This window comes from Felis catus, chromosome D3 (genome assembly GCF_018350175.1).
Source record: "Felis catus isolate Fca126 chromosome D3, F.catus_Fca126_mat1.0, whole genome shotgun sequence".
Taxonomy (NCBI): domain Eukaryota; kingdom Metazoa; phylum Chordata; class Mammalia; order Carnivora; family Felidae; genus Felis; species Felis catus.
The window spans coordinates 82,299,670-82,325,882 of record NC_058379.1 but is presented as its reverse complement, the minus strand read 5'-3'; the positions used below and the strand labels follow the sequence as shown (position 1 = coordinate 82,325,882).

Genomic DNA, 26,213 nt, shown 5'->3' with positions numbered 1-26,213 from the left:
GCTGAATCTGTACCCAATGAACTCGATTCTCTGCAGGGAGCTTGGGACAATGGGTAAAATGGATGAGAGAGGGACGCTGCTTAGAGCTTTCCTCCGCATAGAGTTCTTTTAGAATCATGCCAGGGGTCTCATACACAAAAATAAAGTCACATCAGCAATGTGGGTGACAAACAGGTACACTACAAATACAAACAAATAGATTCTACTGTATTTAAAATGAATAACGTAACTCTGCTAAAGAAGAGAACAAACTAGACCAGGTATGTTCTGAAAACCATATATACTCTCAAAAGACAAAATGAGATAAAATGAACTATAAAACATAGGGAGCTTTTCTGCGAATCTGTGAAAGTGTTTTAAACTTTAAAAAATTATTGACAAAACATTTTAAGATATTTTCACCATTTCTATTTTTAAAATTAGTAGATAGAGATCATAATGAGGCAATCAGCAAGCTACATTACCTGTACCCCAAAACAGTTTCTTGATTTGGGGCATAGGAAGCTCTCAAGTCTTTGTGATAGTCTGAGAAAGGAGCAGTAATAGATATAATAGGTGACACAGCTCCTTAAATTTATCATTGATTTTCCTCTTTTTTTTTTTTTTCTACTAACAACACTTCTGTCAGGACATTCTGGACCAGGCAAGATCGCAAGGTGGTAATAAGTTGAAGATTTTGAGTAAGTCAAGTCTGGAAGCAAAGTTTGCTTCTATTTATCAGATTTGAACTCTAGGAAATTTATACAAGCCCTAATATCCTCAGTTTCCTTTTTATAAATTAAAATAAGCACTCTTCTAGGTTAGAAGCCACAAACATTAAGTTAAATATTAATTTCAAACACCAAAAATGAATCAAAGTATATGCTAGGCCTTTGGGAAATGAAGATTATTTTCAATTGTTTGTATTTGAGTACAATTGTTTGTGGGTGAGCGGATTATCTTTTGTAACTACTAATGCATTTTAGTAAAAGACGTGCATAGCAAAAGGAAGACTAAGGAATTTTGCTGAATTACGAAATGGAGAAACTGTCTCTTTCTTCGTAGAAGTACTCTCTTGGATCTGGCGCAAGGGAAAATGTAACAAAACATTTGGAAGGAAAGAGGACGTGGGCAGTAACCGAGATAGAGTGTGAGAAGAGAAAAGTGTCTTTAAGTGAAAAATCTGTTGTGCAACCAGGAAAGAAAACGATGTCACGGAATAAAGTAATGAAAGTTTCTTTAAGCCAACAAGTGATAAATTGCCATAAGAGCTTTTTAGCTACAACACTAGGTTTAATCATGTTGGGAACTAAAAGGATCCCAAATGCATAAAATTTTCCTTAACCAAAATGAAATTACACCATCAAATGTGAACGCTCCATACGCAAGACAGTGCAAGCTGGAATATTTATGAGCCCCCATTTGTAAATGACACAGCGTGATTGCTAGAAACACGACTAAATATGCAATTCTAAGAAAAAAAAAAAAAAAGAGCCCAGTAGACATTTTGCTCTTGGGAACTTGGGAGAGTTCGAGGCATTTAGGTGCTCTTTATAGCCTAGGGAAATGGGAGGTGCCATTTGTGGATCCTTATAGCTCAGGATCTACGTGACTCATTTTTTTTTTTTTTTTTTTTTAGTCACCTGTGAAATGGTGAGTTTAGGATAGAGGTCTCAGTACCTCTTTTTGCCAGAGGTCTATTCTGTGTAAAGATAAGTAACTAATGAATTGTGTAATACACTAAATAAAAGTAAATCAAATTGATTTGAACAATGTTTAAAATAAATTTACCAGAGGAAATAGATAATAAAATGAATGGACTGCTCAAAAGATCATCCTCAACAGATAGTGCAATCAACAATAAAATAGAGAAAAGGATTTTGAAAAACTATATTCCTAGACGCTAACTGTTGGGTCCATGAAGTGGATCATCAGTGATATTTTATTCTATTTCACACTTTGCTCTTCTGTGTGTCCTCAGATTTATTGTGTGGTGAAATATGTAAAAAAAAATTCATCCTTTACTAAAATCTATCATCATCTGTGATACATAATGTTGATGACAATACATTTAGGGTGCTTTAATAACGACAAAAAGCAATGCATATGGGAAACCTAGAATATCTCATATTAAGGGTAGACATATGATGCAATGGGTTCTTCTTCTCCTACATGGAGCTGATTCTACTCTGTGAATCATTAGCAAGCCCCGCATGGCTTGTGGCAATTGTGCTTACCACCAGTTTCCATAAACTCTCCCTTAGGAATAGTCTGGCTGGGTTACAACACGTGTGCTCTCAAGGATTCTCCGATCAGTAGCGATGTGAATACTCCAAATTCCCGCGGTGGCTCTGTGATTATCTGTAGCATCTCTGCGGACTTGCTAGAAAACTCTACCGCCGGGACCAAGGACGGGAAAGAAATAAGGAAGCATTTTCCTTTCATCTCTCATTTGCTTGCCACTTGGCTACTGCCCTGTGACTTACACGATTGGAAGATTAGGTATTGAATACAGTTTTTTATGTGCCGTTTTCAAAATTATTTTCCACTTCTGAAGTCAACTTTCCACATTCTTCGTGATTCATTGTGTTTTGACAATGTTTTGTGGTAAAAGCTTAAAACACTGGCCACATAAAACATTATTTTTAATAGGTACTTCTCTGATAAATCTGTATTTTATTGGCCTGCAGGGAAAGTGGCTCCATTAACCACACACCTTTGGGACCCGATCACGTGCTGCGACAGCTTTCTGCAATCCCCTTGGAAGGACTGGCCAAGTGACAGGTGTCCCCAGTGAAAAGTACGCCAGCGTGGGTGCAGCGGGCTGGCCTCTCTGCGCCTCTCTTAGGTCTTCAGTGAAAGCCCTCTAGCTCATCAGCCAAAGGACCCAGTGAAGGGCGGGGAGAGCCCAAGGACGGGACTGCGGGACCCTTCCTGCCCCCAGCCAACCTACCCACCTCTGAGATGCAGACAGGAAACTTGCATAAGCCACCGAGATTTGGAAGTTACTTGTTAGGGCACTTAGCATATTTTATAAATATGCCTTTTGCCAATTTTGGTGTAAAATCAAGCAGGAGCTGTTACTGCCTTAACTAATATGCTTATGACATGCGGTCCCATAAACCAGAAGCCCATGTGTCAACCTGCACTTTGAATGATACCATGGGCAGCAAGCGGCGATAATCAAATTTGAGCTATTACGTTTCTGATTCCATTTACATAATATAAACCACATGGGGTGGAGAGGTTATATCTGGAGCAGGAGAGGATGATTAGGTTTTTTAAACAAATTGCACATAGAAAGTATAATCAGGATTGGATTGGCTCCTGGAACAAGAAGGTCTTTTCTGCCAGAGTCTGGCCTTAAAGGTTTGAAGAAACTCCAGGCTCACTCTCCGCGGCCCTTACAGTCCTTCCTAAGCTAGTGTACTCTTTTTTATTTCCTTTATAGGCTTGTAAGATTTCATAATATAGTATTGTTTTCATTTAAAGCTGTTTTAGAAAATACATTACTTATGGTAATTCGCACTGCACTATAAAGAGCAATGGAAGAAATAAACTGTTTCCTGATAATATGTAATCTGGATTGTATCTCACTTTAAAAGCTAACAGGTGTTTTCTTGTTTTGTAACCAGGTACTGAGTATTCCACGAGGAACTCTGTCTCTTACACAACGCACGTTCACATGTGTGCACACATATGTACACGCAGATACTCACTAAATAACAAGCCAGCCTCCCCCGCTGCTGAGTTAATGGCTGAGGATGTTTCTTTCTGGAGATCTTTGCACCACTTTTTCTTTTTCTCGTGAAAACCACAAACAACAAGAGAGTGGACAATTTAGAGGTGGTTCCTTAGGGCTCCGTATGACCTGTGACAGGTGTTTCTTTCTCCTCACAAAAGCCCTCGGAATTACCTATAGAGAGAGGACGAATTAGATTTTGTGGGCTAAATACTAGTTTGCTTTTTACAACACTGATTTCCAACATCATATCATTTATCATTCCCATCACTTATCAGCAAGGACCCATTTTTGTATTCATGGTGCTGAGAATTTTCAATCTTTCCAAACGTACTTGACCGTCAGCTGCCAGACTGGGGACCGGTTTTGGAGGAGCGCAGAGGCCTGTGGGGAGCCCACCTAGTCTCCCTCCAGGCTCCTCCTGGCTGGGGAGGGTGCAGAAACATTGCTGGCAGTTTCAAAGCCCCAAAGTTTTATGGTTCTGCTCGTACTTAGGAGGTAGAAAACCACAAGAGAAGATCGGTGCTGTCCTAAAAACGGGAAAACTCATTTTTCAAATTCCATCACAGTGAAGTTCACAAGGTGAACTGGATTCCAAAGGTGATAAAAGCCCCTCTGAAGAGAGACAGGTCACATAAAATTGTTTCACCTTTGGCAGAGCATTGGTGGGAGAGGGGGCGACCATAAACCCGGCTAGAAAAAATCAAATGAAATTTTAATGAATTCTTAAAGGACAAGTGCAGGCAAGCATAAAAGTTTATGATCCCTGAGAGCCTCTGACTACAGGGGGGTCTGCCCTGCTCGCCACTCTTTTCCCTGTGCCTCTACTGGGTTTTCATCAGAAAGATAAGGTAAGAGATCTGAGAGGCAAAAACTGAGGGATAATAGAACAGATTTTGATAATATTCTCCAACTGGCCCTGATTAAAAATTTTAGAGTATTTCCTACAACCATAGCAGAATATACATGATTTTCAAGTGCCCACAGAGTATTGGCATTTGAGTGCCCACAGAGCAGTGAGCATGTTGTGGGCTGAAAAACAAATTCTCAATCAATTAAAAATAGTTGATACCCTATGAGGGGTGCGATTGACCACAATAGCATAAAAATATAAATTAATCACAAAAAGATTTTGAAGTTCCTCAAATGTTATAATATTGAGAAAGATGTTTCTAAACCCCCAATTGAAGAAATAACTCGAAAGAAAAAATTAGAAAACAATTTTCGCTGGAGGAAAATGAAATGGTAGCGCATCATAACACGTAAACCGCAGCTACAGTCGTGCCCAGATGCTGACAGCTTTAAGTGTCTGCATTGGAGGCGAAGGAAATTCTCAATCCATGGTGTAAGCCTAGACTTCAAGAAGTTAATAATAAAAAGCAAATTAGGTTCCAAGTGAGCAGAAGGGGGTGTGGTGGATAGAATACTAAAATTACCCCCGATGACTTCTGCCATTGTATAATACACACCCCTCGAGTGTGGACTGAACCTATAACTTGCTTCTCACTAAGAGAATATGGCAAAGGTGATGAGATGGGATGCCTGGGATTATTATCTTATGTGGCAAAGGTGAACATTTTGTGGCTATAATTAAGATATCCCATCAGTTACTTTTAATTTAATGGAGAAAAAAAAACTATCTTAGTGAACCTGACTGAATTAGGGGAGTCCTAAAAGAGGGTCTAGGTCCAGAGACTCTCTCCTGATTACTTAAAAACAACAACAACAACAACAAGCAGCTATGTTGTAAACTGGCTAAGAACAGGGGTGGCTTCTAGTTCTGCAATCACAAGGAACTGAATTCTTCCAACTTGAATACATTGGGAAAAGGATGCCAAACTACAGAGGAGAACACAGCTTGCTTGCCGTCTTGATTGCAGCGTTGTGTACCCTGAACAGAGGATTCAGCGAGGCTCTACCAACAGCCCTGGGCCCAGCAATGTGTGAATGTGATGGCTTTGTCACATCCTCGGGAACACTTAAAATTGTCCGAGTATTCATAATTGCTGCTGGGCATGGAAGATGGTGCAGCCATTGTGCAAAAACAACTTTAGAGTTCCTTAAAATGTTAAACATAAATTTACCATGTAACCCGCCCCAACAGTCTCACTTCTACAAACTCACCCAAGAGACATGAAACACACATGTCCATACAAAGACATAGATGTGAATGTTTACAGGAACGTTATTCATAATAACGAAAAAGTGAAAACACTCCAAATGTCCATAAGTTAGTCGATGGATAAGCAAACGTTGGCATATCTATAAATAGAATAGAGTTCAGCAATAAAAAAGAATGAGCTAGTGATACACACAGCAACATGGCTGAATCTCAAGATAATTATTCTAAATGAAAGAAGCCAGACAAGAAGGAGTACCTGTAGCTGCACTCCATTTATATAAACTATAAAGGATGGAAACTAATCTAGAGTGACAGAAAGTGGACCAATCACTTGTCTGGAGATGAGGTGGTGGTAAAGAGATTTTTTAATTATTTTCATCGTGAGGCTCTTTTTACAGGTGCATATCTATATCAAAACACAGTAAAGCCTTGGATTGCGAGTAATTTGTTCTGCCAGGGTTCCACAAGATGAGCAAACATTTCTAATATATTTTAACTTGATAAACAAGTGATGTCTTACTATATGAGTAGTTCGTGATGCAGAACAACACATGATCACACTGAGCCAAAGGCTCTTGAAATTTGCTTTGATAAACAGGCACTTTGGATTACAAGCATGCTTCCAGAATGAATTATGTTCCCAAACCAAGCTTTTACTACATATCAAATTTAAGTATATGTGATTTAGGGGCGCCTGAGAGGCTCAGTCCATTACATGGCCAACTCTTGATTTCGGCTCAAGTCATGATCTCACAGTTTGTGAGTTTGAGCTCCACATCTGCTTGAGCAAGTGCTTCAGATCCTCTGTCTCACTCTTTCAGCCCCTCCCCCATGCATGCATGCACTCTGTCTCTCTCCAAAATAAGTGTTAAAAAAATTAAGTATATAGAATTTAACATAAGCCAACTATACCTCCAAACACTGTAAAAAGGCGAATTAACTTCAAAAACTTACTCAATATATGGCACGCCATATATAAATAAGAAAACAATAATTAAGCTTGAAAAATGAAAAACTTAGTACTGAATGACAGAAACAGTGATATAATAAATATACATTGTTTTATGCCACTAAATGCATTAACTTAGAAATCATTAAAATTATAATAGAGTAAATATGGGGCGCCTGGGTGGTTCAGTCGGTTAAGCTTAAATGACCGACTTTGGTTCAGGTCATGATCTCACGGTTCCTGGGTTCGAGCCTGCGTCAGGTTCTATGCTGATATCTCAAAGCCTGGAGCCTGTTTCAGATCTGTGTCTCCCTCTCTCTCTGCCCCTCCCCTGCTCATGCTCTGTCTCTCTCTCTCAAGAATAAACATTTAAAAAAATTTTTTTAAATAATAATGAAATAAATGAAACCAAAGGTGGTGTGACAATATAAATAACTTTGATAAGCTTTTATCTCGATTAATTGTAAGAAAAAGACAAAAGATACATATTAAATACGGCTTACATAAGCAATGGAACATTAATGTAGATCCTGTAGTAAATGGAAAATATGTATATATTAAGAATTCTATGCCCATAAATATGATAATATGGGAAAAGATAAATTTGTAAGTTAAGATCTCCAAATTTCACTCATAAATAAATAAATAAACTGGGTAGTTTTGAGCCTTCTAAATATATTGAACTTGTAGTTTAAGTTCTTCCACAAAGAAACCCCCAGGTTCAAATGGTTTCAATGGTAGAATCAATAAAACATCTAAAGACAAATAATGCCAATTCTACAATAATTATCCAGAAGATTAAGGACAAAACCTTTCCAAACTCATTTTACAAAGTTATTCTTATATCAAAACATGACAAAGCTATTACCAAAAAGAGAAAACTATGATTTTTCTTCATAAAACAGCCCAAATATTCTTGAGAATATTAGTGAAGCAAATTCAAATATGTATGATATGTGTGTATGTATATATGTATATGTGTGTGTGTGTATATATATATATATATATATATACATACATATATATCACGTAATGAATATGATTACATAATGCAATTATATCCTGAGCAAGAAGTTTATTAGAGCATTTAAGGTTGGTTTGGTATGTGAAAATTAATCAACGCAATTCATTATATGAATAGACTAGAAAGGAAAAACCATATGATCTCCTCAATATATACATAAAAAGCATTTGAAAAAAATCAACCTCCATTAGTTAAAAAGGTAAAACAAAAATTAAAAAATTAAAATGAAAAACAAGAGAATTTATTCAACCCAATAGAAAACCATCTTTTAAAATTATACAGCTAGCATAATGCTAAATGATGAAGGAATAAAGCTTTCTTCCTAACGTAAGAAACAGAAAGAAAACTCACTCATCATTTCTACTCTATGTGCTACTGGAAATAAGCACATAGAGCTTATTCCCTAGTCAGGGAAATAAGATAAGGAAAAACAACAAGAAAAGTTATATATATATATATATATATATATATATATATATATATATACATCAGAAAGGAAAGATAAAGCTCTATTTGCATATGTGATAGCCTATGTAAACCAGCCTCAGGCATCTGCCAAAATGCTACTGTAACTACTAATAAGTTAAGAAAATTGACAATATACAAAATCAAATATATTTCTATACACAACAGGCCATAGGAAATTTGAATTATAAACTAATCCATGTACTATAACATCAACAAATTGGAAATACTTAGGCATAAGTGTAAAAAAAAATAGAAAAATCACCCAATGACAACTAAAAACATTTTTGCTAAGAAAAATTAAACAAATGGAGAGATATACACCACAGTCATGGATTATAAGACTCCATATTTTGAAAATATCATATACCTCCAAATAGATCTAGAGTTCCAATATAATCCCAATTAAAATTTCAGCATGTTTTATAAAATATAACAAGATGATTCAAAAATTGTTATGGAAATATAAAGGACCTACAAGTGCCCAAATACTTCTGTGAAGAAAAGTAAATGAACTATCTGATACAAAGATTTAATATAAAATTACTGTATGTAAGACAGTGAAACAGGATAAGGTGCCTGGGTGGCTTAGTAGAATAAGCGTCTGACTCTTAGCTCAGATCATGAATTCATGGTTCATGAGTTCCAGCCCCGCATCAGGAAATATCCTGGGTAGACAGGACACAAGTGAACTCTTAAAAGCATCTGGATTCTTTGTGGTTAAGTAGATTCAAAGATGGAAAAGATTTGATGTAAAGAGGATTCCCCAAAGCTGACTTTGGAAATAGAGAGGGTCAGCAGCAGGAAATTTGAGCAACTTCTAGAAACTCAGTGAGAAACTTCCTCTCTGACAGCCAGTGAAGAAATGGAGTACTCAGTCCTCGGCGAGGAATTGAATTCTGCCACAAATGTGGGAGTCTAGAAGACCACCAGCTGCAGATGAGAACATAGCCTCACTAATACCTTGATTTTTGTGTTGTGATACCCTGAGCTGCAAGCCAGGACACAATGTGCCTGTGCTTCTAACTTACCTAACTAAAAAATGTTGTTGTTCTAAGCTGCTGAATTTGCGGTTATTTATATTGAAAAATAGAAAACTAATATGGTGACCTTTAGCTAGGCAAGATTTTCTTAGAATACGAAATGCATAAATCACAAAAAAAATGCTGTATCATATTTCATTAAAATAAAATATTTCTGCCTCTTTGAAGATACGTAAGAAAATTAAAAGACAACCCACAGCCTGAAATATAATATTGGCAAATGTGTATCTAATAAAAATTGTTACATTAATACAAGAACATTTAAAAATGCAGTCAGTTAATACACAATACATTAAAAAATGAGTGCCCAAAGGGTGGGTACCTGGGTGGCTCAGTTGGTTAAGCATCTGACTCTTGATTTCAGCTCGGGTATGATCTCATGGTTCCTGAGTTCAAGCCCCGCATCAGGCTCTACACTGGCTTGTGATTCTGTCTCTCTCTCTCTCTCTCTGCCCCTTACTCTCTCTCTCTCTCTCTCTCTCTCTCTCTCTCTCTCTCTCAATAAATAAACGTTTTAAAAAAATGAACAAAGGTTTAAAAAAAAAAACACTTCACCAAAGAAGGCATGAGAATAACCAATAAGCACATGAAAAACTGATCATTGTCACATCATTAATGATATCATTAATTATCATATAAATGCAAATCAAAACCAGCACTAGGTACACATCCAGTAAACTGGCTAATTTCTTTTTCAAAAAGAACACAAATAAAAATACCCACTACTATTATAAAATTTTGCTTAAGGTTCAGATATTGGTCCTCCAAGAATATAAAACTAAATAGTTGTTGGTATGGCTATTATATGCCTGTTGAAAATACCATGTTCTTTTATAATAAGGCCAAAGATTCGGTGTTGGGGTTATTCTGTTCTGCAGGTCACTTGTGGATCTGGACTCCCATTTGTGTGTTGTTTCATACCAAGTTTCATACCATGTGAGTCAAGTATGAAGGTCAAAACTCCCTTAAATTCTCAAAATAAGTAGGTACAGACATTCATACACATATATATTCATCCAAACATGCTCACACCAAACACTTGGGAGCATCATAGATGATTAGTAGATTGGACGTAACCTAGGGATGGAAGAAATGTTTATATTTTAGCAATACAGATAACTTCAAATTTATTATTAGCTGCCCCTGCTATGGCTTTCATAAACTCAACTTCTATTCCATGAGTATTAAGATAGATTCATACCTGAAGTTAACTTATTCTCCAGAAGGACTCTGGTGTCTGCTGTTGAAATAATTTATCATGAGAATCTCCTGGAGAGTGGCTACTAGTGAAGGAAAACATCGGTGTTTGGAGTCCTGAGTCACTGACCAGGCCAAATACTGTCTTGCCCTTACTCCCCTCTGCAGCTTGGTAGGTCTTTGGGGACTAGGACAGAAAGTAACTTTTCTGTTGGGTATGTCTGAATGGAGAGGAATACACATAAGGAAGTGTTTCATAAGGAAATGATTTGAAGAAGTCCCTTCTGAGTAAGATTTAAACAGATGGGAGAATGGAATGAAAGACATTATTGCTCTAACAGACAGCAAGGAAAGGAGGCTTTTGAACTGAGAACTTGCAAGGCATGAATGTAGTTGAGCACCAGAGGTGACTAGGAAGAGTGGGCACGATAATGGCGGGCGATGAGGTTGGAATTATAAAGCCGATTGTGGAGGGCTCAGATTTATAGGCAAACCAAGAATGAATTTATCCTGAAGACAATGGAGGACTATTTAAGAGAGTTTAAATTGGTCGGTGATTTGGAAGCCCCAGTTCTGCAAGTAAAATCATTTAATAATGCTAGTACTGAATTGCTGTCTCATGTGACATAGTCATAGCCATGTTCAAATTCATTTGTAACCTGCTGGGCTCTTGGGCCACAAAGTACATTTATAATCTGATATGTGTTCATCTCCATCTTTGCTCATTAATTTATGTGCATTTGCATTTTAATATGTCCCCAAAATATATAATGGATTTAAGTAACGAAATGATGCTAGAGAAGGCAGATAACAGTATTGTGCAAATCTGTGAAGTGTGCAGTTCAGCAGTGTGAAGTATATTTACATTATCGTGAAACAGATCTCTAGAATGTTTTCATCTTGTAAACCTGAAACTTTATACTCATGAAACAAAAATGTCTTTTTTCCTACCTCCACCAATCTCCTGATAACCACATTCTGCCTTACGTTTCTACGAATTTGACTACTTTAGATAACTCATGTAAGTGGAATTATACAGTAAGTGTCTTTTTGTGACTAGCTTAATTCTCTGAATATTTCTTTTGTGAAATCTACTAATTTTAGCCATGTAGGAAAACCCTTTTGATTTGAGTGTAGGCTTTCCAACAAGAGTCCTGTGACTCCATATTATAAGAAATATTTCTCTTCTGTGTTTGATGATGACATATTTATTTTAGGAAAATTTAATTAACTATAGCAGATGAAGTCCCATTTTGAAATAAAGATTATATGGAAGTGATGAATCACTGGGTTCTACTCCTGAAACCAGTACCACACTATATGTTAACTAACTTGAATTAAAATGAAATTAATTAATTAATTAAAATAAAGATCATATAAAATGTTTTCAGTGATATTTCTTTGAGTATAGATTTTATAGCTTAGTAATTAAGTCACAAAATATTTATCAAGTTTCTGCTACACTTCAGGCACTGTTTTATGCTCTGGGGATGGAGCTGTGACTACACAGCTTTTTTTAAGGTTGTATTAAAGAGGAATGTGGTAATTAAGATAGAAGGTTGATAGATATCAAATCATCAGGTAATAATAAATAGTATGAGGAGATGCCTTAAAGCTGAGATTGGCATTAAAAGAAGGAGCAAGCCAAGAAAAAGTAAGATGGAAGTAAGACATCCCAGGGTAAGCAAAGAGCTAACATGAAGAAGGCCCTGGGACCTATGAGTCTCTAGGAAACCCAATAACAATATATTCGTACTGTTAAACAAAAATCTCTGTATCAGACTAAATGTTCTTGCCTTCATTCTATAATAATTTTCCCTCAAATAATTTCTAGGATAATTTTCCCTTGAATTGATATTACAGAGATGTCTCTATCAGTTCATGCAAGTAGGGTTCAACAGCATTTCATCAGTTCATTGTCTTTGGCCTTAGACTCACCAACCTTGCTGAGCTGCAGCATTATTGGAAAAATAAAATTAGATGCTACTGATGAAAGCAATGGATATGCTACACATCATTATTTAAAGAGCAGTTTACATCATTGTTATTTTTAGTAGCGTAGTCTCAGGAGTAGTGGTACTAATCACAGTAGTAGTAATTATGCATTATCATTTATAGATTGAAGTCTAACTCAAAGCACATTGTAGCCTAGCGTCACAAGCTTTCAAAATGGAAAGGAACCCCTGAGATATTCTAATCACACTCCTTGCAGAAGAGACTAGATCAGGCCAATCAAGTGACTGATTACATGCTACAAAGGATGCTGCATTCAGGAGAACAATCATGGCATGAAGTCAAGGGTAAGAAGTGTGTGAATGGAGGAGTGGCTGCCTATCTCGCTGTCTTACCTAGACAGGAAAGCCATGATAACAATTGAAACTGAGACTCCTGTTCTCCCCATCCTTTACATACATCACTGGGAATAGAATTCGACTCTCCACTGCCAAGTGTTTCCTGGGAATAGCTGGCAGATTTGCTATGCAGTTCAGCATAGATACCAGCCTCTGGAGAATGTGGCAGGCAGATGAACTTGGATTCTGCTTTAATTAAATCTCTGGAGGATCCCAATTACTAGGAGGAACCACTGCTCACTTCTTTTGGATATTTGCATATGTAGTCAGGATCAAAGGCGCTTGTAGATGCAAATACCTGTACAACAAACATTACTTGTCTTTAGGGTCTCATAATCTCCCCAGAGAGTATCCCAAGAATAAAGCTGGGAACAGTACCTGCAACCTATTACTGCAGTCTCAAGTGTAACTTGTGTCTCTGTTTACCTTGAACTAGATTCTGTGGCAATGGGGCTAAAATACCAGTCATCTGGAATGGGGTTATTTGGCGATGTTAACCAAAAGAAAAAGGAAGAAACAAAGATGCTGCAGTTGAAAGGTGAAGGAGGCTTTATTCCAGGCACCATTATAAATTAGCGATATGAACTCAGACAAGATATTTAACCTTTTTGAACCTCAGGGTTTTTTCTCCCTCATTTGCAAAATGAATATAATCACACCAAATTTCAAAGTTGTAAATGTAAAATTTACTGCTTCACAGATTTGGTTCCAAATATAGTTGGATCCCTTGTACTTTTTGGAATGAAGATAAAATTACATTAAGGCTCTGGGCAGGCTGTTTGGCTCCTTTGTCCTTAGATTCATTCCTTAACCTTTCTGTGCTCTGCTCTCTAAAGAGGAGGCAGAATAGTCCAGGCTCCAAGCCCACACTGCTGGGCCCGCTAGCTTCCGGCTGGGTTAGGTCAATGAGTGGCACCATTAAAAAACTGGAGAAGAACTGAAACTGTTCTCTCTGCTCCTTTCAGCTTTGGGCAGAATTGCTGATAGCAGCTTGTATCTTAGTATCTCCTAGACATGATTGGCCCCTGGGCATCAGTAATACCATCCTATCCCCTGTTCTTCTAACATTTGGGTGGAAATGACTTTCTGATGGTGCTAATCTTGGATTATCTAAAATCACTCATTGATAAACTGTTGGGAAAGTAACAGATTTTTGTGACTCTGATCCAGAAGAATAATCAAGCACTGTGTTTCAGGATGGGGATATATGCTAATCCTTGGCATATTAGAGCATGTATTTGAATGCATTTTTTGAGCTGGATTCAGAAGGAAAGTCAGTAGTCTGAGCAGATTGAGAGGTCAAAGAAGATGGTGTGTATTAAGCTAAGATCCTTAAGGAATAGAAACTTCAGTGGGTAGTTAGGAATAAGAAAATGAAATACATGCAAATACTTGCCTACTTAGGCTTGACTTTTGATAAAACGAAGAAAAAGGGAAAAAATCTATTATTCAAATTCCAAACATTCAAATCCTGAATTCTCATTATCTCTATGGCCCAAACAAATGCTAAGATGCAAACCAACCCAAGCCTCAGAGAAGCCTCAAGGGCAAAGCACCAAGAACAATGGTTCCTGAACAAAAACCACAAAGCACCAGTAAGCAAGCCTCCTTGAATGAGAGCCCATATACTAACTCTGATGGCTTCGTAGCATGCCACCTAAGGCAAGAAGAAATAAGGACTCATAATTTCCTTCTCTATACTTTTCCTTCTCTATACTACTTTTGGTTAGTCATAGACATACAAAAGCTCTGCATGGGATTTGAAGGTGGTGCAGTAGATGCTTACTCTCCAAAGGTCAAAACGTAGGCTTACTCATGTTCCGTTTCTCTTCAGGATGACTTCTGTTGGCATAGGCAGCAGCCTGTCCCATAGCTTCTGCTCCCATGGCATCTCTTCTTTTAGTGTTTGTCTGTCTATCTCTTATCTATCTATCCATCCATCCATCCATCCATTATCCATCTATCATCTATATATCCATCCATCCATCCATCATCTATCTCCATCCATCTATCATCTATCTATCTACCCATCCATCCATCCATCATCTATCTATCTATCCATCCATCCATCCATCCATCCATCCATCCATCCATTTAGCATCCATATATCATCTGTCTATCCATCCATCCATCTATCATCCATCTATCATCTATCTATCCACCCATCTATCATCTGTCTATCCATCCATCCATCCATCCATCTATCATCTATTTATCATCTATCTATCTATCAATCATCTCAAATCCTGGCAAGGTGCCAATGAGGTTCTGTGAAAACAGTGCCATTCCCTCCTACTATGGGTCATTCAAATCTGCAAGGATAGAAGTTGGGAATTTGGCAGTATACTTTACCAGTTCTCATAATTTCAAATGTCAAATTGCTATTATGATCTCTTATTCTACACAATTTCTAGTGGATCTGCTTCTCTGAGTGGACTCTCGATAATGAAATAACAAACCATTAATTAGACCTACAAAGACCTAAGATGTATTTATCAGAGATCATGAATAATTGTGAATTTAATAAGTTTAAAGCAATAGGAGTAGCCATTGAAATTATGAAATAATTTGATTAGATTTAAGAACAAAATAATACTTCTGGAAATGAAAGCTGTAAAATCCCAAACTGGAAATTAAGTCTACATTTTAAACTAAGAAAGTGTAAAGTAAGAGAAAAAATAGATATACTACAGTACAAAGGGATGATATTAATATGGAAGTTAAGAGAAAGGAAGAACAGGGGCATCTGGGTGGCTCAGTCAGTTAAGTGTCTGACGTTGGCTCAGGCCACCATCTCATGGTTCATGGGTTTAAGCCCTGCTTCAGCTTCTGTGCTGACCGCTCTGAGCCTGGGCCTGCTTCGGATTCTATGTTCTCTTCTCTGCAACTTCTCCTCTCTCTCTCTCTCTCTCTCTCTCTCTCTCTCTCTCTCTCAGAGATGAATAAACATTAAAAAAAAATTGTAAATGAGAAAGGAAGAAGAAAGTGAGAAAAAGATATATATATCTTTCTTTCAGAAAATGGAAAAATAGGGGCGCCTGGGTGGCGCAGTCGGTTAAGCGTCCGACTTCAGCCAGGTCACGATCTCGCGGTCCGTGAGTTCGAGCCCCGCGTCAGGCTCTGGGCTGATGGCTCGGAGCCTGGAGCCTGTTTCCGATTCTGTGTCTCCCTCTCTCTCTGCCCCTCCCCCGTTCATGCTCTGTCTCTCTCTGTCCCAAAAATAAATAAATGTTGAAAAAAAATTAAAAAAAAAAAAAAAAAAAAAAAAGAAAATGGAAAAATAGAGCACACATTCAAAAACCAAACATGAGCTATAGAAAAAGGAAAAATAGGTGTATATTATCATGGTAATAGAAGTAATATTATAAGTAAAACAAACAAACAGACAAAACATGCACACACAAAAGGTAAACAAAACCTTGAGATCATTTTCTTTACGTGTCCTACTGAATTTCTTATTTCTGAGGGATGATGTCCTTCATCAAATGTAGAAAAATCCTGACTATTATTTCTTCAATACTGTACTGACTCTGAAATATCATCTGAATTTTCAGATTCTTAGAAGTCATTCTTGAATGGGGCTCTCAGGGTCCCACCTTGAACCTGTTCATGAAAACAGTAGGCCAAGAATCCAAGAATGAACGTCCATGTAGAATTGGGGAGCACTTTTCCTATGGTTTTCTTTTGTCTAGCACTTTGTCCCCAAATCCCACTTTAGTCCTCAATATTGATCTCCATTTCTTTTACTTAGTGAGGTTGCCAGTCTTTTTATACATATGTGCATATGCACAGGCATAAAGTACACATGGACATTTATATATCTATGTGTAACAAAATATTGGTGAAACAATGTAATCATGTCAATGAAATAAGGATGATTAACTTTTTTTTTTTAATGTTTGTTTATTTTTGGGACAGAGAGAGACAGAGCATGAACGGGGGAGGGGCAGAGAGAGAGGGAGACACAGAATCAGAAACAGGCTCCAGGCTCTGAGCCATCAGCCCAGAGCCTGACGCGGGGCTCGAACTCACGGACCGCGAGATCGTGACCTGGCTGAAGTCGGACGCTTAACCGACTGCGCCACCCAGGCACCCCAGGATGATTAACTTTTAAGAGAGAAAAATCAGATGCTCCTACAAAGCATGCTCTATCATGAAGGGATGTGGACGAACAAAAGAAGCATGCCTGAGGACAAGGGTCAAGATCAGAACATTTCTTTAAAAAATAATAGACACATATACATTAGGCAAACACAAGTAAAACAACTGGCCAGAATTCAGACCAAAAAGTGTGAAGAACCTTCATAATGCTAAAGGGTATGAATCTCGTAAAAGTATGAGTTATAAATATTTATGTACACAATAGCACAACAACAACTTTTATAGGACAAAAAAAGTTGATGACAGGAGCAATAAATAAAACACCCTAAATATTGACTATTTCAATTCTCTCTGTTCCATTCAAGATTTAAAAAAAAACAGAATGAATATATATTTAAATTATACAATGAATTAAATAGGCCCATTATAGATTTGTAGCAATTGATGAACATGCTTTTTAAGCATTTAAGAAATTGATGTGGAAATTTTGGGGTTCAGAACGAACGGTCAAGAAAAAATTCTTCAGACATCTTTGGTGCAAAAAGCTGGTTTTTTTAAACACAGGGCCAGGACCAGTGGGCAGGAAGAGCTGCCCTGGGGTTGGGAGGGGTGACTGATTATAAACTTTCAAGTTGGGAAGGGGTCAGGGATAATGTAAATCTCTAAGGAATTTTGGAAGCAAGGTTTCCAGGACCTTGAGGAGACTAGCTATTGTTAGGAAAAGGTCATTTATTACTGTCTAATTAAAGTGTTGGTCATGAGACCCTTCAGGTGTATATATATCAGTGGGACATATGTTTGGAGGATGATTGCTAACATATATTTGGGAGGCAGAGGTAAAGAAAGTTCCAAAAGGGACATTTTATTTTTTTTAATTTCCTTTTTTTAAAGTTTATTTATTCATTTGGAGAGAGAGAGAAAGATAGCACAAGTGGGGGAGGGGCAGAGATAGAAAGAGAGAGAGAGGGAATCCCAAGCAGGCTCTGCACTGTCAGCACAGATCCTGATGTGGGGCTAGAACTCACAAACCATGAGAAGTGACCTGAACTGAAACCAAGAGTTGGCCACTTAACTGACTGAGCCACCCAGGCATCTGCAAAAGATTTTTATATGTTAAAGGACCTAGAGGATCCTGGAGGCCAGATTCTTGTCAAGCTAAGATTGTCTTTTGCCCTTCGCAAAGTGTTCACATTGAGGCCTTTGAGTTTCAGAGAACGGTCACTCTGCCTGTCTCAAGGTCTTGTCAGTGGGCTCTAAGTAGTAAGGAAATTTAAGTTTTTCTTTTGCCTTTATTTCCCACATTAGAAACATTTACAAAAATTATCATAAATTAGACCACAAAGAAAACTAATACTTTTCAAAAAGAAACACTACAAATAATACTTTCTGACCACAATGAAATAAAATTAGGAAAAATAAAAACATAGCAAAATGTTTGTTTTATTTTTTTTAACCTAGAATATTTGGGAAAGGTTTGGTTTTGTTTTGTTTTGTTATGTGTTTGTATGTCTGTTTTTCATAGCAACCAGTGAAAAAAACCCAGTATTCTGTTCTCAAATTGTCGGCAAAGGCATCCTGTCATTGTTGCTGAATCAAATTCTTCTGGTTGACTCTTGTACCAGTGCCTCAGACAACTAGAGTTTGGCTAAAATAGACAAACTAACAAACAAAAGACTGTAATTTAACAACTAGTTGACAAATAAAGAATTACTAGTTGTGAACTTTGGAGACACATGTAAAAGAACCAAAGCATATGAAGAAAATAGCTTCAGATCTTACACAGGTAAAGAGCTCCTATGGAACCAAATGAAATGAGTTGAAAAACAGGAATTTAACATATTAATTGTTATTTAGACCATTGTCCTCTGATTTTTTTCAGGGCCTAAACTTATGCCAAATTTGTGCAAGCAATACATTTTTAACAAGTTTTCAAAAGTTTTTTTGAAACTTCTAAAAAGTGCTATTTTGTGAATTTTATCGAACAGATTAGAGCTATGTGTATTGCATGAGAAAGATGAAGTGGGGCGCCTGGGTGGCTCAGTTGGTTGAGCCTCCGACTTCAGCTCAGGTCACGATCTCGCCGTCCGTGAGTTCGAGCCCCATGTCGGGCTCTGTGCCGACAGCTCAGACAGAGCCTGGAGCCTGTTTCAGATTCCGTGTCTCCCTCTCTCTGCCCATCCCCGCTCATGCTCTGTCTCTCTCTCTCTGTCAAAAATAAATAAACATTAAAAAAAAATAAAAAAACAAAAACAAAAAAAGAAAGGATGAAGAAATAGGCACTACCTATAATTTTGAGAAAGGCCAAGAATAATGACTATGAAAGCAATTTCAAACACAGTAAGCAACACTTAGCCTGCAGGAAAAGATTTCCCTCTCTGTCTCTGTCTCTGTCTTTGTCCTGGTGGATTTGATGATAGTTGGTTGAGTGGAAGACTTTCTTATCAGCTAAAGGTTCTGTTTAATGCTGGAGTATTCCCACATGTTGCCAATCAGCCAAAAGAGCAAAGGAGTTACACAGAAAGGAGAGGATGGTTATTAAAAACAACCCCTCAGAAGATCCAAATCAATACGTGTATCTATTTTTATATAAACTAAAGCAGTTACTTGATGTACAGTGGAAAGGGTCAGCAGAGAAGGCTCACATATCTCTTGAAAATATAACACACTACTTGAAAAGGAGACATCCAAAAGCCAACCACCATTTGCAGCTTAATGTTGAATTATGCCGTGGGCGTCACAAAATGGCGGTGTGTTCATCGGCAAATTTATGTCTGTATTTCTCTGCAGCTTAATATGTTATGGCTGGCACCATTAAATTATTGTTTCAACATTTATAAAACTGTAGATATACCTTTGTAAGTCTCATTTGGTCTGACCAGATGCAAGTAAAAGGTGAAACATGGAATATCCTTCTTCACAGAGAAGCAAACCATAATTCATATAAAAATTAAAGTCTGACCAATATCTATGAAAATAATTATAATTTAATAATTATATTTAGCTGTTACTCAATAGTCAAAGACAGCCTTTTTCAACTGGCTTCACCTTAGATAGTATCAATTATGTGCGATGGATTAGCTTCTTTCATATGGAAAGTCTGGATTACTTATTTCCCTTACTTTAGACTTTATTGGCAAATAAGTTAACTTGCCAAAAACTGAAGGTTTGGTTTACAGAAACAAAGATTCTTGATCCACTGGTAAAGAAGGAGTTGATTCACACAGATTTTACTTAAAAGCCTTTAAATACTTGGCACAATGAACCACAAAAAAACTCCACTCATCTTTCCCCAAATAAAAGCCACTATTGAGTAAGAAAATAATCATTTAATGACATATTTGGAAATTTTTATGCTATGAAAATATATATAAATTTAAATCAAAAGGCTTGCATTTAAAAAATTATGTAAGTGCAACATAGAAATACTGTATTTGATTGATCATTCCTTCCATTAAAAAGTGATTATGTCTACTAAAGATTAGGAATTACGCTCTAGTTTGAGAATTTGAGACTACGTCTTGTGTTTTCTCTTAAAGCCCTTATGATTGTTTCAGGGATAGGAATGTAAAGAAATAATTACAATACTAAATATGATATGATATAATTGAGTGAAATAAGTGTTACAGGATTATACAAGATAGAGTAAAAAATACTGTTATTAGCAGTATTAATTTGGACCACATGAAATTGTAGATCTTTGATGCTTTTGACCTACAGAAATTACATTTGTATGTGGCTCAATCTAATATTATTAGTTCTCATAGTGTTAAAATTGAGCTTGATCTTGAAAAACGATATATGGTTAGAATAAGGTTCTGCAGCAAGTGACCTAAATATTGTAGTAATTCAAACAAGATAGAAGGACATTTTTCTCTCTATTAAATTGATTTGGGGGGCGCCTGGGTGGCGCAGTCGGTTAAGCGTCCGACTTCAGCCAGGTCACGATCTCGCGGTCCATGAGTTCGAGCCCCGCGTCGGGCTCTGGGCTGATGGCTCAGAGCCTGGAGCCTGTTTCCGATTCTGTGTCTCCCTCTCTCTCTGCCCCTCCCCTGTTCACGCTCTGTCTCTCTCTGTCCCAAAAATAAATAAATGTTGAAAAAAAAAATTTAAATTGATTTGGGAAGTAGGTGATTCAAGGCTGCTCTATGTTCTGCACCACGAAATCCTGATGACCTTGGCCCCTCTCTTTTAACACTCTGATGTCTGATCCTGGTCTGACCCTCAGTTCCCCCATTCTAGAAAGCAGTAAGAATGCATTGATGATATAGAGGGGCAGAGGATGCTTGCCAACTGCTACTTAAGGAAAGTTTCTGAAGGATGCTGCATAATATCAGACATCTTGTTGCCCAGAATCTAACCACAAAACTATGTTTAACCTCATGGGACATGAGAAATGTAGTATTTTGTAGGCAGAAATGTACCACCTAAAAATTCTATAATTCTGATACTACAGGAAAAAAAGAGTATGCGAATTACAGACAAACCACTAAGGAATAGTTTACTAGTTGGAATGAGAAATGGAAAAGGGCCGGCAGAAAAACCAATAACATCTGCAAAGATGTAAAATGTTAAAAGTGCATGGAGCATTTGAATAACTATCTTCTTTTATTAAATAAAGTGTTTATTGATTTGTGTAATGTCTACATCCAACGTGGGGCTTGAACTCAAGACCCGGAAATCAAGGGTCACATGCTTTTCCCACCAAGCCAGCCAGGTGCCCCCAGATAACTATTCTATCATGGAAGACCAAATCTACATCAGGGTAGATGGAAGGAGTTGTATTTGAAACAGTAGGAGTAGGTCAGACAGTAAAGAGCCTTATATGTTGGCTATGTCACTGGAATTTATACTGAATTGGAAAGAGACAAGAGTGAAAGAAAGAGTTAACATTTGTTTTCCTTGGAAGATAATGGGCTAATCTCCCAAGCCCATTGCCCTTTAAAAATACGGATTAAAAGAATAAAGTAATAAAAATATGAAAGACACAATAATTACCAAATGCTCAGTTTATTCCTTGTTTGAATTTAAAAAGTTGTTACTTTAAGCAAGCTGAATACAGAAAGAGCAAATACAGTAGGTGGTTCGGGGTATAGAATTATGGTCTACTTTAGAGTCTAATATTATAGGTAAAATATGTATTTCTTAATTTCTACAATTAAGTTTACAAAAATATCTAAAATGTGAAGATATCAAAATCATTATTTCCTATGTGAAACAATGTTGCTTAAAACCCCGTTGATTTTTTTAAACAGTGATTTTGTAAATATTTTGATCAGAATCTTATTTTGCAAAGTAAGTAATTCTTTCAAAGTCAAACATTTAAGAGGTATTGCTATCTAGCTATTCTCTAGTTTAAGAATTTTTCAAAAGGCCCCTTTTCATTTCTCTTTAATTCCATAATATAACTAGCCAAGGCAGGTCAGAAGAAAGTGTTGAAGGGGAAATGATCTAAAATTTGAAGTTATGTTGCTGATAGCTGTTTGGACATTTGACTCTGTTGTTGTATCTAAAAGCCAATAGAGTGGTTCATAAAACTGATTGCAGAGCACATTTCAGAACTAATAAAACAAATTGACTATTGATGATGTGCACAGGGCAAATCCAATTACATCTCACAAAGCTTTATATTGCTCTATTTCTTCTTTAATGTTTCCTATTCATTTATTTCAATTTCAAGTTTGGGTAACAAGCCCAGAAAAGATGCAACGTGTGTAGGCAGAGAGTGGCTGGAACTTCGGAAATACAAGTTGCGAGAGACATTCTGGATCTACCCTTTGTGGTTCTGTCTCTGGACACATCATTTAAAAGATCTCAGTTTCAAATTCATGGAATTAAGAGTACTTCCCTTTTTAAGTATGAAATAAAATAGCACATGCACATGTTTTGTAAACTAATGTAATACAAGTAAAACTTTTACAACTAATTTAAGCAATGAATAAAGCATATACATATATATCAAGAACCAATAAAAGAAAAGCACTGATAAAAGTTACTCACATGCACACACACACACACACACACACACACACACACACACACACACGTAGAGATTGCTTTCAATAGGACCTTCCTGTCTGACTCACCTTGCTTTTCCCTAATGACATTTTGGAAGAAAAGGATGGATTTTTCTTATCACACCTTTTCCAGAATTCCGGCAGAACTCCACACGACCGTGAAGACAGTATTTTATTTTTCATTGTACCCCTGCTACCTGCTGCATGGATGACAAATGTGACAGGGACGTCAGTGCTGCTGTTTGGCACTGAGAACTATAATTAGCAGATACATACAAAATACTTTAATGACAGCCCCCTTCTGAATGCCTACACCTGCCGGACACCGTAATAATGAGGCTCATCTGCCACTTGAACATTGATCAAATGTCTCACTGGGGCTTGAAAAATATGTGCTTCCGCTGTCATCACAGACCGGGCACAACCCCACAAGCGGGATCAGGGGTACTGTGAAATAGTCAGCATCTGCTGCTTCACCAAGCAACATTTTGTTTTCGTTAATTCCGTAGGCTTATTTGCATCTTCTTAATTTTCTTATGCTAGAGATTAATCATTCATGAAAATAATAATTACAAAACTCATTTAAAAGCTTAAAAAAAGGCAGGCTCCTTTTGATGGGCATTGCTTCTGAAAGAGCAGCAGAAAAATCAACTCATGCTTAAAGGAACTTCAAAGCTAGATGTTCTAAAATTGGGATGGCCTCATTTTTTTCTCTAATAAAATTAGTCCTGCTGGTTATCACGTATACAGTGGTAGGTGAGGTAGACATTGTAAGTATCTATCTCCAATTACTGTATGTTGGTAAGGAAATGGAAACAATTGGTTTGTTTATTTATTTATTTAGATTATAATGAAAAGTAATGTGCCATCAAAAGAGCAAAATGATATAATAAAATATAAAAATTGAAAGGAACGCTAGAGTTCCTTTTGCCAACTAGAATTTGTTTCATAGAATAACATTCTGGCCTCCCAAAGACTTTTGCATTCAGCGTGTCCTTTTATTTGTATTTTTAAAATTTTTTTCAATGTTTATTTATTTTTGAGAGACAGAGTGTGAGTAGGGAAGGGGCAGAGAGAGAGGGGGAGACACAGAATCGGAAGCAGGCTCCAGGCTCCGAGCTGTCAGCACAGAGCCCAACGTGGGGCTCAAACCCACAAACCATGAGATCATGAAATGGGCCGAAGTCGGACGCTCAACTGACTGAACCACCCAGGCACTGCTCAGAATGTGCTTTTAAACTGTCACTTCCATATGAAGAAACAGATTCCTTTTGTGGACAAATCTAATTTTTAGAAAATGCTTCCTTACACTGAACTCAAATGGGCCTTCCTACAATTTCTATTCTGTAGTCTGAAACTGTCATAAACTGCATTCAGTATGTCTTCTGCTTAATCATTTTGATATTCAGGGAGCCCCCATGTAGGACTACAAGTGTGTTCCCTACTCAGGTCAAGGGTCCTCATCTGCACTTCTGAGTTTGTCACAGGCTCCTCTCCCTGTCGTCGGTTGTTTTTCTCTCTCATAAGCCATTCTTCCTGGACACACTCTGCTTCAAGATCTTGTCTTCCTTGCGACGCTAGTCCAATTACTGTGATAATACTGACATTTTTGCTTACAAATTTCATTTTGTTTCAAAATAGAATACTCACAAAATAACATGTTTAAATGATCATTTCAAAATAGCTTCCTCATTTTATCTTCACCACCATTCTCTGAGGTAGGGATTGTTACCCCTAATTTACAAATAAGAAAACGGACTCTCAGACCAAACGAGGGATTTTCTAGAAAAACTAGCATGTATCATTTGTTGGGTTCTTGCTCCACCTCAGGCACCAAACAATGTCTCTTTTAATCTTCCCAAGAAATCTCTGAATGAAGTGCTATTAATATCTTCATAACAGAGTTGGCAGGGTGAGTCACAACGTGGTTAGGAAACGTCCCCAGGGTCACAGGTGGGAAGCAGCAAAGCCCCAGCCATCTGTACAGCAGTTGTGGAATTTTCATGAAGCATCTCACAAGTGCTCAGCTTCATTTGTGCCAAGCACCATGTTAGACACCGGAGGTGGGCACATTAACAAAACATTGTTTCTGCGAACAAGGTGCTTTAGCATGAAGGGTAAAGAGGTATGCACATAAGCAAACGCAGTAAAATGTAGGACCCTCACAGATGAATGCACATCTTAGAGGATGTGGACTGTGGTGTCATAGAAGCTGGAGCTCAATTTCACTCTATGAGGGTGGGCCATCTGAGGGTTTAGAAAAAAACGTAACCCCTGATGTTGAAAGATGGGTTGGCATGATGGTTCTAGGCAGTCAATATAGAAGCAAGTATAGAATTTTCGGCACAAAACTGAGGAATTGTGAACTTGATGATGTGAGGGTGAAATTACAAATGCTTCCATGTCTTCCGTGTGTTCTGTGGCTTGACCGCAGGTGGAGGGACAAAGTGAGTGACACGAAGATCAGATAGAATGCTGAGAGGTAGCGGCTGGATCATAAAGAGCCTTCTCTACTAGGGGCAAGGTTTAGAGATTATTTATTTGGGAATCATTTAAAATGTTTAAGCAAAAGAAACAACATGATTCATTCAATAGCATTTATTCATATGTATTGAGCCCAATATATTGAGGATAACTCATCATGCCAAGTGCTAGGAAATCAGAAATGACAAAAATGAGAGAAAATCTTTGACTTGTGGAAGTTGTTTCTGATCAGCATTTTAGGAAGAGAATTTTGCAAATAGCGAAGAGATCAAAATGCAAGGGACAAGATTGGAGATAAGGACGTTAATTTGAAACCTCAAACCACTAATTGAAACTGTTAATTGAAATTCCTCAAATAATAAATATAAGCCTGAATTTAAGCATTATAAGTGGGGAAGAAGAAAAAGTTATGTGGAGATTTGCAGGGCTAGTAACTGCTAGCTGCTGAGGCTCAGAGAGAGAAAAGTCTCTCAATTAGATCCAAGTCTAAACACAGGTTTATCTACATTCCTTTTGTTTTTCTAATTCAATTTAAAAACATGTTGAAATAGGTGGGTAAAAACAAAAACTCTCCTGACAAACTACTAAAGATTTTAATTTCTCCATGTAGATATCACTAATCTACGGCATATGCTATATTTATTTCCACAGCTACAAAAAGGCATATTTCACCAAAAAGAGAAAGATTCTTTTTTGAATCTGAGTTATATATATAAATTCCCACCTACTCAAGAGAAGGAGA

General features: G+C 37.3%; 1 long non-coding RNA gene across 1 annotated transcript in view; it reads right to left on the bottom strand.

Moving 5' to 3' along the window:
* Positions 1–567: 567 nt before the first annotated feature.
* The window catches only part of LOC123381095, a 65,883-nt gene continuing 40,237 nt past the window's right edge, over positions 568–26,213 (bottom strand). Inside the window, exon 2 of the long non-coding RNA XR_006587610.1 lies at positions 568–3,895. This is a non-coding gene — a long non-coding RNA (uncharacterized LOC123381095). The remainder of the gene's footprint in view (positions 3,896–26,213) is intronic.